The 18,785-nt window shown below is 39.8% G+C and overlaps 1 long non-coding RNA gene across 2 annotated transcripts in view; it reads right to left on the bottom strand.

Annotated features, from left to right (window-relative positions):
- Positions 1-2,698, bottom strand: part of LOC132658630 (uncharacterized) — a 42,199-nt gene extending 39,501 nt beyond the window's left edge. The window contains exons 1-2 of one of the 2 annotated variants that reach the window (XR_009598497.1): positions 2,493-2,698; positions 25-178 (exon numbers count right to left, since the gene is read on the bottom strand). This is a non-coding gene — a long non-coding RNA (uncharacterized LOC132658630). Of the gene's footprint in view, positions 1-24; positions 2,361-2,492 lie in introns of those variants that run through there. The other variant, XR_009598496.1, reaches the window with a different exon arrangement.
- Positions 2,699-18,785: the final 16,087 nt, after the last annotated feature.

The raw sequence follows: 18,785 nt of genomic DNA, 5'->3' as shown, positions 1-18,785 counted from the left end.
CCGCATCTCGGGGAAGCTGTCTACCTCTGATGTCGTCATCTTCTCATCCTGGTGTAGTGTAGTTTTTCCTGATATAAAAGTCCTTCCATCCATGTTGGATACAGTCCCTTAAATTATGTCTTTTTTCAGTCCTGGTTGCAGGTCATGAGGCATCTGATCTTCATCCAAAGATAGATTACTGAGATAAGCGTCAGAAACAAACTTAGGGTGTTTTTCAAGAATTCAATTAAATTTTACATTAATATCACATAACATCAAAGAACTATTTAAGAGATGAGTCTTACTAGACGCAGACCTCCATTAACAAACTGGTATTTAACATTTTGAATTATCCTTTTCTCCTTAAAGTTACCCTTATTTTTATTAAATACCACCAAATCAAGGCTAGTTTGTTTGCAAAATAGGTCTGTTCTCACTAATTTTGGTCTGATGATTTTTATAACCATAATTGATTATACGCTTTTTATTTTGCTGAAACATTTATAGAGTCTCAGACTGAACTTTTAAAATAAAATAGGGCTGGGAAACACACACCACAGGTAAAGGCTTATCACAGATTTTGCCTAACAAATCTAGGTGAATTCTTCCCTTTTAGCTTGTTGATATGTCACCATGGGTGTAGGCTCAAGGTCTAGTGAAAGTCAGCTCCACCATTTTGGACCTAGTTGACTCTAATTTCCTTGTTGACAAACTTGTAACAGGTATAATATTTAACTTATATTAAACCTAGGTACAATGAAAATATTCTACCTAACGTTAATTACTCTAAGATATGTCTATATTAGATAGGTCAACAAACAAACATTAATATCAGGTATTTAACACTGAATATTTCCCAGTTCACATGAACCTGGAATTTATTGTTTAATTTAGAATTACTTGATTTGTAAGCACTTACCTTTTTTTAAGCCAAATAAATAGAGCTCATATACAAATTAACCACAAAAATATTACCAAGACATATTTAGACAGACACAGTGCAAGATCTAGCTTCAAGTCTTTTTTTCCCTTTTTCCTCAGTGTCAGGAGTTAGAGATGGTCTAGATTAGTGTTCCTGAGAGCCCTGGTCTCAAGGCACAGGGAAAGAAAATCAAGTTTTAACAAAATAGCGGCAGGTGTAAACCACATGGTAGCCAGACAAAGCAAAATTTCCTTCTCCAGGGGATCTTCTCGACCCAGGGATCGAACCCAGGTCTCCCATATTGCAGGCAGATGCTTTAACCTCGGCTCCACCAGGAGTCCTTAAATACAAAAATACAGTCTCAGAAAACCTCCTATAGAGACACAGAACTTTAGATCTAAGTACTAACATCAAAGATTTCAAGGGAGGAAAGGAAGCCAGGTTGAAAGAAGAAGGGGGAGGAGGCGGGAGCGGGGTGCAAAAGGGGTGGCCTTACAGACGTCTCCTGCCACCTACAGACATCCAGGCGTTACAGGACTTTTCCCTGGGCCTCCAGAGAAGGGAGGACTGGAACTCGGCCCTACCAGAAATCAGAACCAGAATTCGAGTTCTCTGCCAAGAGGTGGTGATCAGTCTCCAATCCTCAGCTCAGGCTGAGGGCCCTTCGACCAGATTCCTGCATCCAGGACCGGGGGACTAGGAAAACAGGGAAGGATAGGAAGGGTTAAGGAGAAGAGACAGAGAGAAGGGGAGAGAGATCACTAAAGTCTCTTGTTCCTTACTGGTCGGAGCACTCTGGCCAGTTGTCTGCGTCAGGAGGAGACCAGGGACAAAAGGGTCCCAGTTGCGGTCGCTGGGTCTGGTCCATTGGCAGGCAAGCTGGCCCGAGTACCCCGAGTGGTCAGGATGTCAGTCTCAGTGAAGAAGAGTCCCCGCCAGAGTCGCCATTTGTTGCAGGAAAAGGGACCCCTTCCAGGGCCCGAAACTGGGCTCTTGTCTAACACTCGGAAATGAATTGTCCGAGGAGACACATGTGCTGACAAAGGGAACTGATCCACGGTCAGAAGATGACATCTCGGACTCGGTGTACGGTTCCCAAGTCGAAGGTGCCCTCTGAGGGCCAGCCTACATGGAAAGTCGGCCATTCTGTGGTGCAAAAAGTGATTAATTTCTTTCTTTTAATTTTTACACTGAGGTCATGAGCGTGCATCTTGACCTCCTTAAAATTACCAGTAACCAAGAATAGAGGTGTGGGGCTAGAATGGCATTGCCCCATCGTCCCGGGATCAGTCAGATGTTGGTAAATTAACACAGACAATACGAACAGCCACACAGACAGACAGAGAGACAGGAGAAATACACCTCTGGGAGTCCGGAGGTAAAACCAAACGACGACAGCCTCCAGCCGTTCAGCAGGAAAGACCCATTATCGTCTACAGAGAACAGGGGCACTCCGTCCGCCCCCACCAGGGTCGGGGATGTCTCCCAACGACCCCCACTGGTGACTCTCCGGCGCATCCACCTGAGTCGTATACTGGTCTCAGAAAATAGGCCCTGCCAGAAAAGAAAAGAAAGATAGAAAAAAGCTTACCAGCTGCAGATGACTCTCTGAATTGCTCTTCCTGTGGAGCCGGTGGGAGATCCCAGATGAGCCCCCAAATGTTATGCCCAAGTCTCGAAATCTCCCAGTGACCACCAGGGAGCCAATATCCGATGCAAAAGCAAGAGAGTTTTTATTACCAAGCTCGAGCTGGGGCTCCCACCGATACCAACGCAGCAGCTATAGGGAGGAGCCCCGAGCTCTGGGTTTCATTGTTTATATAGGGTATTCTCACGCGGAAAATTTGAAAAACTGGAATTTCCGGGTTAGGAGACATCTAACTGGTTACCTTCTGTGGAAGGGTTAGGTGTTGGGTTCTGATTGGTTCCCATTTCCTGGGCTTGCCATGGGTTCTGATTGGTCCCAGGGTGGTGGGGTGAGGTTAAGGGCTTTCCAAGAAGCTCTTTTCTGGAAATTTTTACAAAATGGAGTCTTCTTTAACAAAATGGAGTAGCTTAGGTCCTTCAGAGAGCATGTCAAGATTTAATTTAGTGATCTTATTCCTACAATTAGGTTTTTTCAAGATTAGTAAAGAACAGAATGGGCAAACGGGAAAGAGCAAAAGAGTTGCTTTCAATTCCCTACTGTCCAACATAATTTTATTTCTATGGGATTAGAGGTGAAGGTTCATCTTCTATAACTTTTTCATGCTGACATAGGGCACCATATTCTTAGAGAGGAAATGTCAACATGTTGCTGTTCAGTCGCTAAGTCATGTCCAACTCTTAGCGACTCCGTGGACTGCAGCCTGCCAGGTTCCTCTGTCCTTCACTGTCTCCTGGAGTTTGCTCAAATTCACATCCATTGAATCCATTGAGTAGCATCTCTTTGCTGACAATTTTAGTTGCCCCCTTACAAATAGGGCAAAGCAAGCTACAATTATTTTGATGCCCCTCAATTATTATGAGCAATAAATTAATCCCAATCGCTTAAGGCCAGTTCTTAGAACTGTGCCAGCCACAGACTTAGTACTGCTCAAGATGAAGCAGTTTACGTCACGACTGCAGTCTGGTCATTGTGCAGTTAACGTCTTTCCTCTGGCGTAAAACAACTCAAGAATGTGCATCAGACACGGAGTCTGTGACTCTATTGTCCTAATCATTAAGTGCTTGGGTTTGTTCTTGAGTGGCCCTACAGTGTTCTCCTCAGTTCCATATACACTAAAAAAGCACTGTGCTGGGACTTCCCTGGTGGTCCTGTGGTTAAGAATCTGTCTGCCAAATGCAGGGGTCATAGGTTTGATCCCTGGTCCGAGAAGATCCCACACACTGTGGGGCAACTAAGCCAGTGAGCTACAACTGCTGAAACCCTCATGCCTAGAGCCTGTGCTCCACGACCACGGAAGCCACCACAGTGAGAAACCCAAGCAGCACAATGAGGAGCAGCTGGTACTCACCACAACTGGAGAAAGCCCACATGTGGCAACGGAGACCCTATTTGTAGCCGGAAAAGAATACATACAATTTTTTAAAAAGGCACTGTGCTTTTGGAACTTCCCTGGCAGTCCAATGGTTAAGACTCTCTGCTTCCAAAGCAGGGGACCTGGGTTCGATCCCTGGCCTGTGGACTAAGATCGCACATGCCATGTGGTGAGGTGAAACAAAAAAAAGAATTTATCAGAATTCCTGTGTTTGTAGGGTAGGAACCTGATCTACTACAGTGAAAACACACGTGCGAAGTTGCAAGTTTTATGCATCCTGACTTCACTGGATTGCATTTTAGTACAATTGCTACATCTTGTCCTTCAAAATCTGGTGGTTCCAGATGAGCTGGCACCAAAATTGATGCCAAGAGAGTCAAATGATCTGAAGAAACCAGTGTTCCAGACCCAAAACTCCTATACTTTTTCATCAGCAAGTCAATGTATTAGACTAAAAGGAGTTTGACTTCACAACTACTCTGTTCTACATAATGCAGCAGCAATTTAAAACATATTGGAATTGCTCGTGTGTAGATCCAACCAGTCCATTCTGAAGGAGATCAGCCCTGGGTGTTCTTCAGAAGGACTGATGCTAAAGATGAAACTCCAGTATTTTGGCCACCTCATGAGAAGAGTTGACTCATTGGAAAAGACTCTGATGCTGGGAGGGATTGGGGGCAGGAGGAGAAGGGGACGACAGAAGATGAGATGGCTGGATGGCATCACTGACTCGATGGACGTTGAATCTGGGTGAACTCCGGGAGTTGGTGATGGACAGGGAGGTATCCTCCCAACTTCAATTCATTGGAAAAAGACTCTACCTAAAGAAACTAAAGACCTGAAAACTCACTGATGAAAGAAAATCTCCATGTTCAGAATCTTGATGGAACTGGAGGGACTTCAGACTTCGGATGATCCACCTCCCAGAATTCTGGAGGGATCGATATAAGCAAGGTGACAGCCTTCTGCAAAATGAAGCAACTGATGGGGCCAAAGAACTGACATGAAGACACTTCAGAATGGCTGATGCTGGAGACCCTCCTACACTGTTCTAGTATATGTGTTTTGCAAAATAGAACTACCTTATGTTCTGGATAGATGTCCATCAGCAGTGAAGAATTCATTTGAATCATACATCATTCTAACAAAAAAAATAAAGGCTCTTGTAATCAAAATCATGAAGATTAGGGAAAGATTCATGATAGCCAACAGAAGTATCTAAAGTGATTATAGGAATCAAGGCACTTTTAAACAAGAAATAGAAGACAGAAGAAGAAAAATGAAAGGAAAATCTATGTATATTCAATAGAACCAAAGAAGGTCAGAAGGTACCTCACTTTGATGAATTCACTGATTTTGATAATTGCCATAATCTTTCACTGTGGCCTATTTAAGGAGCAATAATTTCATTCAATATTGAATAATCAAAGAGTTCATCCTGCCCCCAATTTTGACCTACTAATCATATCAACAGAGAATTAAAGAGATCATGGCAAAACATACACTTCTCAAACAGATACATTTACAAAATATTTTTAAATGCTCAAACTGCTATGAGAATCTGAGTAGCCTCTTTGAAAATTAAAGGTTGTATTTATAATTTTGTTTGTAAATTGTTTTCAACAAGACAGACATTACATCAGATGGCTTTTTGGACTGGATAAATATATTAAGAAGTTTCAAAAGTCAAGTACATTCCACAGAACACCAGTAGGCCATGTTTACTTGAAATACATGGAAGTCTAATAAAAATGCACTAGGCCAATTTTTAAAAAAGTAAACAGGAAAAACATTCTGAATTATCTTGAAATCCCATGAAGTTTAGCAGCAGCTATTAAATTTTTAAATAAAAATGGCTTCAGAGATCACAGGGAAAAAATTGTGGTCTTTAAAGAAAGGCAATTTCGTGGAAATCATTGATCTGATTGCTAAATTCTATTCTTTTTTTGCATAAGGACTTGGAAAAAAATGTCAAAATAAAAGAACAAATGTGACTTATCTGAAATCACTTTAAAATTAATCAAAATAATGAAAAGTATTCAAAATTAAGTAGTGAAATAAGACAGATATCTAATATCCATTAGTTAGAGTCTATACTGGAGTGATGAACGCTGATCAGATGGTGATTATCATATTTTACATTAACAACAGAAACATCTGTGAACAATTTTTAACTTTTCTCTAACTGAAAACCACCTATTTGTGCCTTTATTCAATAAATGCGATTTTCCATTGAACAGTGTTCATGGTCAGTTATGCTATCACATAACTGTTAGGAAAGATGAGAGCAAAGGCTACCAGCATTCTTTTACAATGTTAATCACATCGAGTTTTCTTAATTTTGGTAGAGAAAAATCTTTCATAATAGAACCTGAAGTTAGTGACTATTTCAGCATTTTGTAACAGTTATATTTCCCTTTTGGGTTTCTCTCACATATGGAGCATTTGAAACAAACATGCCAACTTGGACTTTTCTTTAAGAAAGCTAAATATAATGAGATGATCTGCCTGTTTTAAAGATGTTCTAAGCCTTGCAATATGGATACAACAATGTTTTGATGAGTCCAAAACATATTCTTCAAGGACTCAGAAAGCCTAACAAAACCAGATGCAAGAAGTTTATTCAAAAGTTGGTGAAATTAGACTATGTTGTTTTAATTGCAATTTGGAAAAGTAATTTGGAATACTTCAAAAAAGCAAGTGAGAACTTATAGACTTCTGATCTGGACTTATATGAAGGGTCTTTAAAATTTATTTACATATTAAATAATGGAGGAAAGATAATGGAATGTGAGACAAAAGGAAAAAACAGTGATAAATTAATTATTCTGAAACTGAGAAGCAAATTGTAACAAAAAGCCAGATGATCATACTAAAAGCAGTTACTTATTAGAAGAAAGAGATGCTTTGACTGGAAGCAATGAATAAACTTGTGGACTGTTTGGTGGGAAAAGATTTCAATTTCTTGCTAATTTACATGGAAAAACTGATACTGATGAAACTAACATAAAACTTTTAATATGACACTACAATGACATTGATGACAACTGGTTAATGAGTCTGGTCAACTCAAAACACATGTCTGAGGTATCTGTCTCAGAAGAAAACTTAAAACGCCCTAATATCTTACAGCATGTGAAAAAAACCTGATAGAGGTTTTCCTAAGTTGACATCAGTCCTAAAAATGTACATGACGTTATGAATTACTACTTGTAAGGCTGAAACTTTTAAAAATAACATTAATCAGTCAATGTTATATAAATTATGTGTGAGGTAGATTGTCTCATCTATTAATTACATTTTAGAATCATAAACACTTATATTTGTTGTGAATAGAGGCTACTGGGTTTTATAAGATTAAAAATTACTAAGTTTGTCCAAAGTAGCTTCCCAGTTTCTCCTCCTATCACATCATGTTGTTTTATTTTCTTCATAGCAATTATCACTAGCTAATAGCTTCATGTTAACTGATTGGTTTAACTGTTCTCTGCTTACCTGCTCTAAAATGCAATTCTTGTAGGAGTAGTAACTTTATTTGCCTTATATGTTTTACTCAGTGTCTAGAATAGTGTCAGGCACAGAATTGGCCTCATTCACTGGCAATCAGATGGATGGATGGGTGGATGGACGATGGGTGGGTGGATGGATGGATGCATGGATGGGTGAGTGAATGGCTGAATGAATGAAGAGGATGGTGATAGCGCCTGCTTCCTGTTTGCCCCTTATATTGAATTTGAGTCTCACTTGTTTAAGAATTGATGATCAGATACTGACAGAAAGGCTAAATGAAATTCTGATCATGGGCTGAACAACTTTAGTGAGAGATTTAGCAGATTCTGGATGCAGACAGAGCTGTGGGGGGCTCAGGTGAGAAGATGTGGCATGGAATGGAAGAGGAGACATTCTCCTTCACTCCGCATCCCTCTCAGTGCTCCTCTGGCATCCTGAGAGACAGTGGCTTTGCTGGCTTCCAAAAATGCTTGGCAAGGCTTCTGCAGTTTTAGAAGCAGCCAGTGATGCTTGCAAGTTGGAGCTGGAGAAGGAGCTGGTACCTAGAACTACCAGCTGGGTTGTAGGCACTTGTGAGGCCCCCCTTTGGGGATTTTCAAAATTACTTGTGTTGTGAGCAGGTGAGTGCTGTTTGAATAGATAGGGACTGGATGGTTGTATTTAGAGGCATGGCCATTTGGACACCAAAATTAATTTCGACCTCTGTTTAAGTTTATAGGCCGATGGGGCAAGCAAGTTACAGATTATATATACATTACCTCATTTTAAATCATCTAGATCTTTGATCTAATCTGCCAATACAGTTCTGTAAGAATCAGTATTGAGCTACATGACAATTGTGTTGTCTCGTTCTCTTGTTCTTAATTTGGAGCCACCATACATAGCTGTAAGTGTGAAGGGCCCTCAGCTGAGGGATTCTGTGGGAGTTGAAATCCAGTCTTTGCTTCACTTGCCAAATATGCCCTAGCATGGGCTTCTTCCGCCTGGGGAAGTACTTTTTCTTAATCAACACACAAATACACTCTGCTCACTGAGACTTGGGACTGTGGTTCACCTAAAAGGACATTTAAAAAAAAAAAAATTTGAATGAAGTATGTGTGTACGAACTACCAGAATCCCTGCCATAATTCTTCTGTTGGTTTCCTCCTTTTTGCCTTGGGATCTCTGAAATGATGTCTCTAGGCTCAGCCAAGGCCAAAGTGGCAACTATACCACCAGCACATGCTAAAAAGAGCTAGTATACTGTAGAAATGCTTTGAATGAACTTCAGAGCCAGAGGACATGGGTCCAAAATCTAGTATTGCCACAGAACAAAAGATTTTAAAAACCTGTAAGAATACAGAACACCTACAAACCTTCATTTTTCATGTCATAGAAAATGACAATTCTGTGTGAACTCCTGGGTAAACTAACAATGTAGACCTGGCCAAAGGACTAAGCCAGAGTCTGCAGGTCCTAAGAGCCAAGGAGGAGTGGGGAGGGTGAGGCTGGGGCGGGGGAGGTCAATAGTTCTATTTGCCTGCAACCCTTTTTGGCAAACCTGTGGAAAAGCCCTTCAAGGAGAGAGGTCAGTAACTGAGAAGGATTTCATGGGGGAGGTGAAGGTAGAACTTGGTTTTGAAAGGTGATTGTTTGAAAGGACGTATTGAAGGGAAAAGACCTCCCAGCAGAGGAAATGATACAAACCAGGGCAGAGAAGTGGGGGTAAAGGTAAGGTCTGTGAGCTGTGGGGAGTGGCGGAGACAGTGAAAGATGACTGCAGAGGGTCTACGTTTAAATGTAGTGGGATTTTTGCAGACTAGACCCAGAATGGGGAAATTACAGAAACTACCATGTTAAGGCTCAGCAAGAAGGAGGTATATTTTTTAAGAGTCCATGTTGGAGAAGGTGAGGAAACAGATAATTCCTGCTGGTTCAATATAAATGGTATAACCTCTTTGGGGGAACTTTAGCAGCTTCTACCAAAAGTGTAAGTTCCCAAGCTCTTGATCCAGAATCTCACTTCAAGGAATGTATTCTGTAAATGTAGATCTATACTTTTTTGTTTTCTGTTTGGCTGCACTGTGTGGCATGCGGGATTTCAGTTCTCCAACCAGGGATCAAACCTGTGCCCCCTGCAGTGGAAGCATGGAATCTTAACCATGCACCACCAGGGAAGTCCCAGTCTATGGTTTGCATATGGGTATACCCAAGGTTCCCTGGAGGCTCAGACAGTAAAGCATTTGCCTACAATGCAGGAGACCCAGGTTCAATCCCTGGGTTGGGAAGATCTCCTGGAGAAGGAAATGGCAACCCACTACATTATTCTTGCCTGGATAATCCCATGGACAGAGGAACCTGGTAGGCTACAGTCCATGGGGTCACAGGGTCAGACACAACTGAGTGACTACACTTTCACTTTCATACACAAGGTTACTCACTGTACCATTTTTGTAACAACAAGGGATGAAAATAAGATTTGGAAACAACCTGAATATTCATGATTAAGGGCTCACTGTATAAATTAAAGTACATCCATACAATGGAATACTATAAAGATATAAAAAGAGAGTTCTATGTACTTCGTGCTTTCAAATATATATTTAATGGAAAAAGCAAGGTACAGAATGCAATGTTTAGAATGCTGATGTAAGTGTAAAAATCAAGGGAAAGAAGATGTGTGTGTCTATGTATTTATATGTATAAAATAAAGAGTACATTAAAAAACATAACGGTTGCTTCTGAGTCAGGAAACTGGTTGCTAAGAAACGGAGTGGGAGGAAAACTTTTTATAGTATATCTTATTCTTCTACCCCAAATTTGAACTCATGTGTATTATGTATTTAGGAATAAAATTCAAGTTGAGAAAATCCATTAGACTACTTAAAACAAAAAAATAGTATCCATGATCCTAGATATTCTAGGCATGCAAGATACTAAGAGATAGAAGTTTTTATTTGTTTTATTTCTTTTAAAATTGGGCCTTTGTTTCTTCTACCTTTACAAGTCTTCTGGATTCCTATTTTTATATTAACTATTCCAGCAATGGTCACTTAGTTCACTTTAGTTCAGAATCTCTTAATAGCATCTGCACTTGATCAACCATCCAAAAACATTTGATTGTGCTTATTTTTCACATGTATTTTAATGAATTGTATCATTCAAGCCCAAGACTGAAACACATTATGTAAAGACTTCAAAATTATTCATATTATTCAGTTCTATTTTATGTAGGTGCTCAATAAAGATCAAACAATAATGCCATCCCCATGTGTATTAGCAAATATCCTCCTGATTTTGGTGGAATGAACAAACCTATTCATTGTTTACCTCTTTGAAAAAGAATTGAAAATTGCCAAATGCACTTTTCCCTCAGTTCCAAGTCTATGTCCAACCACACCCTGTCTGGACATAAAAATGCAGCCTCATACTCAAGTTTGTTATTGCTAAGTGCTTCCAGACACTGGTAAGCAACTTCTTCCTGTCCCCTGATCCCTATCCTAAAAACAGAGAAGAAATTTAGGCAGAAAGCTCAAGTATTTTAAATCAATAATTGGGACAATAAAGCAGATGTTCCTGAAGTAATACCCTTGATCGATATTCTAATCTCTCTGCAACAAAGGAAAACAGAAAATTTCTCTTAAAATACCTTCACAGAAGGGCCTTGGTTACTTTACAATCTTTCTCAAAAGAGTGCTAGACACAGCATGCATTCTTGTAATAAATATTGCTTGAAATATTTAGATTTCTCTCTGGGCCATGGGATTTTGTGTTAAAAACAGTTGTTCTTGTTATAGTTGTAGCTATACATTAAACAGACTAGTACATTTGCTAGGAGTGCATGTTGCTGCACACCCAGACTGTGCAAGTCCAGGATCCTAAGGCAGTAAAGCACTGTCTCCATTAGCCAGCTACAAACTGGAAAGAATACTGGGGAGCAAATGGGCCAAAGAGAGTAAGATAGGTCACCTCTTCTTTCTAACTAAGGGCAGACAAATCTGGGGCTTTTGGTTAAGGCAAAGGAGAATTTTCAATGGCATTAAAATAACTGTGGTGTGTTGTGTTTTTTTTTGTTTTGTTTTTTTTTTTTTGCCATGCAGCATGGCTTGTGGGATTTTACTTCCTAGAATGCTTTGCTTTAGTTGTGTCTGAATCTGTGTGACACCATGGGTTATAGCCCACCCAGCTCCTATGTCTTGGGATTCTCCAGGCAAGAATACTGGAGTGAGCTGCCATTTCCCACACCAGGGGATCTTCCCTCCACCAGGGATCCAACCCATGTTTCTTGTGCCTGCTGAATTGGCAGGTGAGTTCTTTACCATTAGCGCTACCTTACTTCTCAGACTGGGGATCAAACCTGTGGCCCTGCAGTGGAAGCATGCGTCCTAACCACCGTATCTCCCTAAAACAACTTTTTAAAGTTTACATAATCCATAGGTACAGGTACCATTAAGTAATAGGAAAGGACAATAAGGCGTCAGAATAAACGCAGCAAAGATTTTCTGCCTTCCTTGACTATTATCAACCACAATAGAGATTTTCAATGATTTTTCTTTTTTAGCCGATGACATTCATTCTTATCTATTGTATCAGGAATGTCGCTTAACATAATCTTATGGAGCTAAGGTAGCTCATTAAGCATAGTGAAAAAATTATGCTGGTATGTGCTGAGGATCTGATTTCGCAGCGTTCATTACCAGAGTCCCAATTCCCAAACGCTTCCTCCTCCCACCAGGCATCCTGAATAAACACTGTAAACAGAGTATTTACTATCCTGTCACCATGCAGTTTACGCATGTGTCCTCTAGGTGTCTTCAGTGACCAGCTTTCGAGGAGATTTTCATGCAGTGGGCCAGCTGGCATAGCAAGAGCTCAGCTTACTAGAATACGTTCTCATGGCTTCTTTAGAACATTTTGATTATCTAGAATAAAATACTGTATTTTGGATTCCTCATCTGTCTTTTGTGCAATAAATACTTCCAGACATTAAAAAAAATTTTCAAGTTCATCTTTACTAGCTATTTAAAAATGTTTTTGCTTTCATCTTAGGTAAATACTGACCTCACATTTCTACAACGTGACTACTCAGGAAATACTCTCTCCTGATGTAAGTGGTTTAAATTAAGTTGAAGCACATTTCCTGGGAAGGGGAGGTGAGGAGATAAAATGTATAATTATTTTCTGTTTTCCTTTGTTATTACAGGTTTGTACTTAGGGAAAATTCTAAAAATATATTGAGGGGGAAGATGGTGTTGTTCTTGAAACCTAAGAAGAGTTTGAAGAGGTGGCCGAGATCTGGGATTTGACACTGATAAATGTGGGTGGGGGTCAACGTTCCTTGGGCTAAGGAGTTTTTGTTGCAAGCCAGACGATCTATTGACTGTTTTCAAGACTCTATGCCACTTAGTATAAGACACTGAGTGAGGGCCCAGCAGAGGCTTACAACATTTAAAAATGACACTTCCAAGTAAGTGTTCTTCGAATATTTTTCAAAAAATTTTATGTTCAAATAAGTAGGAAAATTGATTTGCAATGATAATTAGAAGACAACAATACAGTATCCCATGGAATCATTTCCTCTTATTCCTTTGTTCTTTGAGCTACAGATTATCACAATTTTTCTCTTGTTAAGCTTTTTATTTGGAAACAGTTTCAAACTTACAAAAAGTTGCAAAAGTCAACAGCATTATAAGGAACACTCCTAGACCTTTTATTTATATAACATTATGCTATTTGCTTTGTCGTCTCTGCTCCTCAATATCTATCTCTGTCACTGTTTCTGTTTTCTGTCTCTCTTGTTTTCTGAACTGTTTAAAGGCATCCTGCAAATATTATGGCACTTTACACCTAAATCCTTCAGTGTGTATTTCATAAAACTGACTGAAAGATGGTCATTTATGTCTTAAATTCACATATCCATATTCAAATGTTGTCTGTAATCTAGTAATGTCATTTTGTAGTATTTTTTCCTTTCCTGGGGATCTATTCTAGGGTTAGGTATTATATTTAGTTGTCAAGTCTCTCTAACTTCCATTAATCTGGAGCAAATCACACAAATATTCTTTGTCTTTTATGATACCAATTTTTTTTTTTCTCTGCACTATGTGCAGCATGTGAAATCTCAGTCCCTGATCAAGTCTTGAATCCAAGCCCCCTGCAGTGGAAGCTCAGAGTCCTAAGCACTGGACTTCCAGGGAATTCACAAGACTGATATTTTTTAAAGAATGTATTTACCACCCCCCCCCTTAAAATTCATTATATAATTACTTTTTCTCTCTCTTGTAACTAATAGGACTATGCAAATGTCCCTATGTCATCAAAATTTTCTCCCAAAAGTTAACAGTCAATGACAATTCCCTCTTGGTTTGATTTTAATCATGACAGCTGCAAAAGGATAATTGTTGAACTCCAGCACCACGTTTGTGTCTACTATTTGGTCTTCTGCATTCTACTATAAGCAGAAGACCTCACTTTTCATGCCCACCTAGCTATCGATCTATCTATTGTTATAAATTACCACTATTATCTGTCTATGTGTTTTGGGAATGGATATATTAATTCTTATTTATTCACTGGCTTAAAATTCATGATTGATGCTGGGACACCAGTGCTCAGACTGTCCCAGATTTGGTCAGGAGGAGCCCATTCAAATTGGTTCTTGTGCCTTTGTAACATGTCCTCATCATTGGTTTGAGCATCTTCTTACTTTCTGGCACAGAAAAATATCCCAGGCTCTTGTGCACCTATCCTATCCTGTCCCTGAAATCAGACATTTCTCTGAGAATCCCTGATTCCTCTTAGTGAGGAATGGCATTAGAGACCAAGATCTAGGTATGCTTATTGCTACTGGGGGCAGGGGTGAAATCTTTGCCTCTTGGCCCTTTAATGTATAACACTAACAAACACTGGGATTTCCCTGTGGTCCAGTGGCTAAGACTTCACGCTCACAAGGCAGGGAGACCGGGTTTGATCCCTGGTCAGGGAACTAGATCCCACAACTAAGAGTTTGAAAGTCTCAGCTAAAAGAACTTGCATACCACAACTAAGACCTGGATCAGCCAAATAAATAAATATTAAAAAAGAAGAAATACAAACATGTACATATGCATATACACACAGATCTGTGTGCATATGTGTATTTATAATATGTATGTATGTATATATACATACATATTTTAGAATATTTTAGAAATCATAGCTCACACGAATACCCCCAATTCAATTACAGTTCCAAAGGATTATTTCTGTCCTTCTCTCATTTTATATTTGTAAGTTCCTTCTTCCATAATAAGAACCATGGCTTTCAACAATATCAACCCATTTACTCATTTTCAAAGCACTTTTTTTCAATCTTTCATATATGGCTCCAAACAGAAAACAGTTTGAATAAAACTGTAAAAAATTGGAAAACTCTTAAGTTTTTCTTTCAACATTAAGGATTTTGTAAATCTGTAGCACGAGTTCTTATGTGATCTCATAAAAATTGGAAATGGGTTGAACGGGACAAGCACTTTGAGTTATATACAAAGACAAGTAGCCAGCTGTCTTGCACTGCAGAGTATAGGGTGGGATTTTAAACACCCTGTCCCATGTGACTCAGAGACCTTCAACATGTTTTCTGTTACAATGTGGGACTGAAAGAAGACAGAAGAAACCAAAACAAGAAGGAAGCCAGGAGCCTGTGTTGAGAGAATTGGTACTTGAAGGTGGTTCCAAGAATGAACACACCTGGGTGGAATCCCTGCAAGTCAGCTTTAGAACTATTCCTAGATAAGCATGCAGCTCAGTCTAAGTTGGGTTTTTTAGTATTGGGTCATAGAAGATTCGGAGAAGGCAATGGCACCCCACTCCAGTACTCTTGCCTCGGAAATCCCATGGACAGAGGAGTCTGGTAGGCTGCAGTCCATGGGGTTGCTAAGAGTCGGACACGACTGAGCGACTTCACTTTCACTTTTCACTTCCATGCATCGGAGAAGGAAATGGCAACCCACTCCAGTGTTCTTGCCTGGGAAATCCCATGGACAGAGGAGCCTGGTAGGCTGCAGTCCATGGGGTCGCACAGAGTTGGACATGACTGAAGTGACTTAGCAGCAGCAGCAGCAGTATAGAAGATTTCTTACAAAGAAAAGGCTATTTCATTATTGAAGGTGAATTATAGTATTTTTACCTTCCTAAACTTTTAAAATGAAAATAGATTGGTTTTAGTTTAGAATAGTTAGGGGAAAACCTCTCTGAAGGTTGATAGTTGACAAATGTACACCCCATGTCCTTTCTGGCAGTCCAGTGGCTAAGACTCCATGCTCCCAATACAGGGAGCCTGGGATTCAATCCCTCATCAAGGAACTAGATTCCATGTACAGCAACTATGAGTTTGAATCCCACAACTAAAGAACCCACATGCCACGTGGAGACAAGATCCTGCGCACAGCAACCAGCATAGCCAAACAAATATTTTAAAAAAGATTCTGTCATCCTATGAATGAAGAGATAAAGATATAAATTACAAAGTTTTGCAAAAGGGCAGACATTTCCTTTACAGAGAATTACTGCCAAACTTTCATCTATAATTACTGAAGTCCTCTGATGTTTCTGTTCTTAAATATCTTTTGATTCGCTAGCTAGTTCCCATGTTGCAGGCACTGAAATTCTGATTCTAGCAGTTCTAAACTTGGTACCAGGTAGGTCCTAGAAATGTCTTCTTTTGATGCTCACCCCCCTTCTATGTACCCACCTCTTTTTCCCTTCTGAAGTCTTTCCTATTTTTCTAATGCCTTTTCTTCCCCTCATTCCCCATGTACCAACTTGCATCTGCCAAGACTGACAGAGTTCCCCAGTGTGGAATTCATTGATTCTTAAATTTTACAGGACTTACCTTGATACTGAAGATCCACATCCCAGACTCCTCAGGAAGATACTGCCTTTTGGATTCTTGAGGACTGGGCTCCTTTTGCTTCAACATAAAATAGTTGGTGAATTTGAGACAATGAATGAGAACTAAAGACCACCCCACCAAGCTCCACCAAGTGTCTTATAGAAAGAATTTTCATTCATCCAACCATCCATTCTTTATTGGGCACACAGTATGGGCACAGCAGATTTGGACAATAACTATTAAATAAGTAAGTACACAAGTAAATGAATTAAAAAGAAGAGAATAGAAGTCTGTGATAAATCTTTCGAAGGAAATAAATAGGGTGATAAGTATAACTGGGGTAAAGATTTCATTTCTTAGTCCTTACAGAAGGAAAAAAAAAAGAAGGTAAAGGTGGGGATTATAGACTGGCAAGGAGGGCCTCCATCATCTGACCCTGCTCTAAAGTTATTTCCTACCACTGTTTCAGTGCCCTTTTCTGATCAGACATGTCTCACTGTCCTAAGAAAGACCCTTTTACCCCTGTCTCTGTGCTACAACACTTCTTGATCTCCTGTCCTTACTTCTTAGCCCTGCTGTCATTCTAGATTCCATTCCTTCATCTGTATGGTTATTCCCTGTCAAAGCTCTCCATGACTGCTCCACTTCTTTCTCCTTTCTCTTAATTCTATAGCCCTTGAAACTTCAGCACACAATTTAAATTCTATATTATCTTCATGTATTTAATACTATCTCAACTACTCTATGTTTGTCCCTCTGACCTATTGTTAGGTCTTAAAGTCAGGGACAATATTTCATATTTGCTTTGTGCTCAGCAACTGTTGGGCAGGGAACGAGTGTTCAGACCTAGATGAAAGTTTTAAGCATATTGGTTAATCCTGATTGGTTGAGGAGCCTATTGGGCTGTTGCAGATTTGTAGAAGAGCTATTTTATGGCCAGCAGGGCCTTGCTGTACATTTCAAATTACGTGATATAGGTGGCTGCCCTTCTTTCTACACATGAGGCTGGCAAGAGGCTGACTTACTTTCTTCTAAAAAACCTTCTTCTAAAATGCAGCCAATGACTTTGTCACTCACTTCCTGGCAGGCTGTAGACCAAAACTCCAGACAAGCCACAATTTTAAAATTTAATTGTATCACTAGGAGAAGGCAATGGCACCCCACTCCAGTACTCTTGCCTGGAAAATCCCATGGACGGAGGAGCCTGGTAGGCTGCAGTCCATGGGGTCGCTAGGAGTCGAACACGACTGAGGGACTTCACTTTCACTTTTAGCTTTCATGCATTGGAGAAGGAAATGGCAACCCACTCCAGTGTTCTTGCCTGGAGAATCCCAGGGATGGGGGAGTCTGGTGGGCTGCCGTCTATGGGGTCGCACAGAGTCAGACACGACTGAAGCGACTTAGCAGCAGCAGCAGCAGCAGCAGTCCTCACTATTCTGCCTTTCCCCCTCCCTCTATGAGATAATTCAGATCTCTACAGCATAGATGGCTTATATAAAAATGCAGTTATTTTCGAGAAGTTGAGAGACAAGGAGAAACTTACTACTTTGTTTTACTGTGAAAAGAAGTAACATTATCTGAAATAGGAGCCTATACAAGCAAAGCAATACGTTTGCATAGATCATAACATTTGGGTAACATAGATATATTTTTTAAATTAATTTTTTCTTGAAGTATGGTTAATTAAAAATGTTGTGTTAGTTTCCTCTGTACAGCAAAGGGACTAAGTTGTACATACACATACCTTCACTCTTTATTAGATTCTATTTCCATATAGGTCATTACAGAGTATTGGGTTAGATATCGTTGACTAAAGCAGACATCAGCTATTTGAAAGACAGCATTTTAAGTGGCATAGACTGATGACTCGGGTTTTTACATTCTTTACTGAGTGGAAGCATTATTTGCATTATATTTTAAGGATACGTTAGAAAGCAATACCTATATAACATTTGCATTGTATCAACTTTTCCTAACTGTTCACTCATTCACTCACAAAGCCTTCCATGATGGCTCCAATTACTTATTCTTTCCCTTAATTCTCTAGCACTTGAAACTTGTCACTGTTTTAATTATATATACTGTCATATTTTATTTGATATAAATTATCTTAAATTTGACAAATATAGTCTTAGTGTATTCCGTATTGCCTCATAGAATCGGGTGGCTCAGACAATAAAGAATCTGCCCACAGTGTGGGAGACCTGGGTTTGATCCCTGGATCAAAAGATCCCCTTGGAGAAGGGAATGGCTATCCAATCCAGTATCCTGGCCTGGGAAATCCCATGGAAAGAGGAACCAGGTGGGCTACAGTCCATGGGGTCACAAAGAGTCAGACACGACTGAGCGACTAACACGTTCACAGAATCCATTTATTTCTGGGGTTTTATATAGTTTCATTCCTTGTCCAAACGAGAATGTTTTGGTTCTGCATTTCTGAACATAGTTGTGATGGGTAATGATACAAAATTAGGTGAACACATGTCCTGCTCAAGTGAGATCC

Source organism: Ovis aries, chromosome 25, assembly GCF_016772045.2.
Source record: "Ovis aries strain OAR_USU_Benz2616 breed Rambouillet chromosome 25, ARS-UI_Ramb_v3.0, whole genome shotgun sequence".
NCBI lineage: Eukaryota > Metazoa > Chordata > Mammalia > Artiodactyla > Bovidae > Ovis > Ovis aries.
Note: the sequence above shows the minus strand (reverse complement) of the source record. Positions and strands in the feature narration are given on the sequence as shown.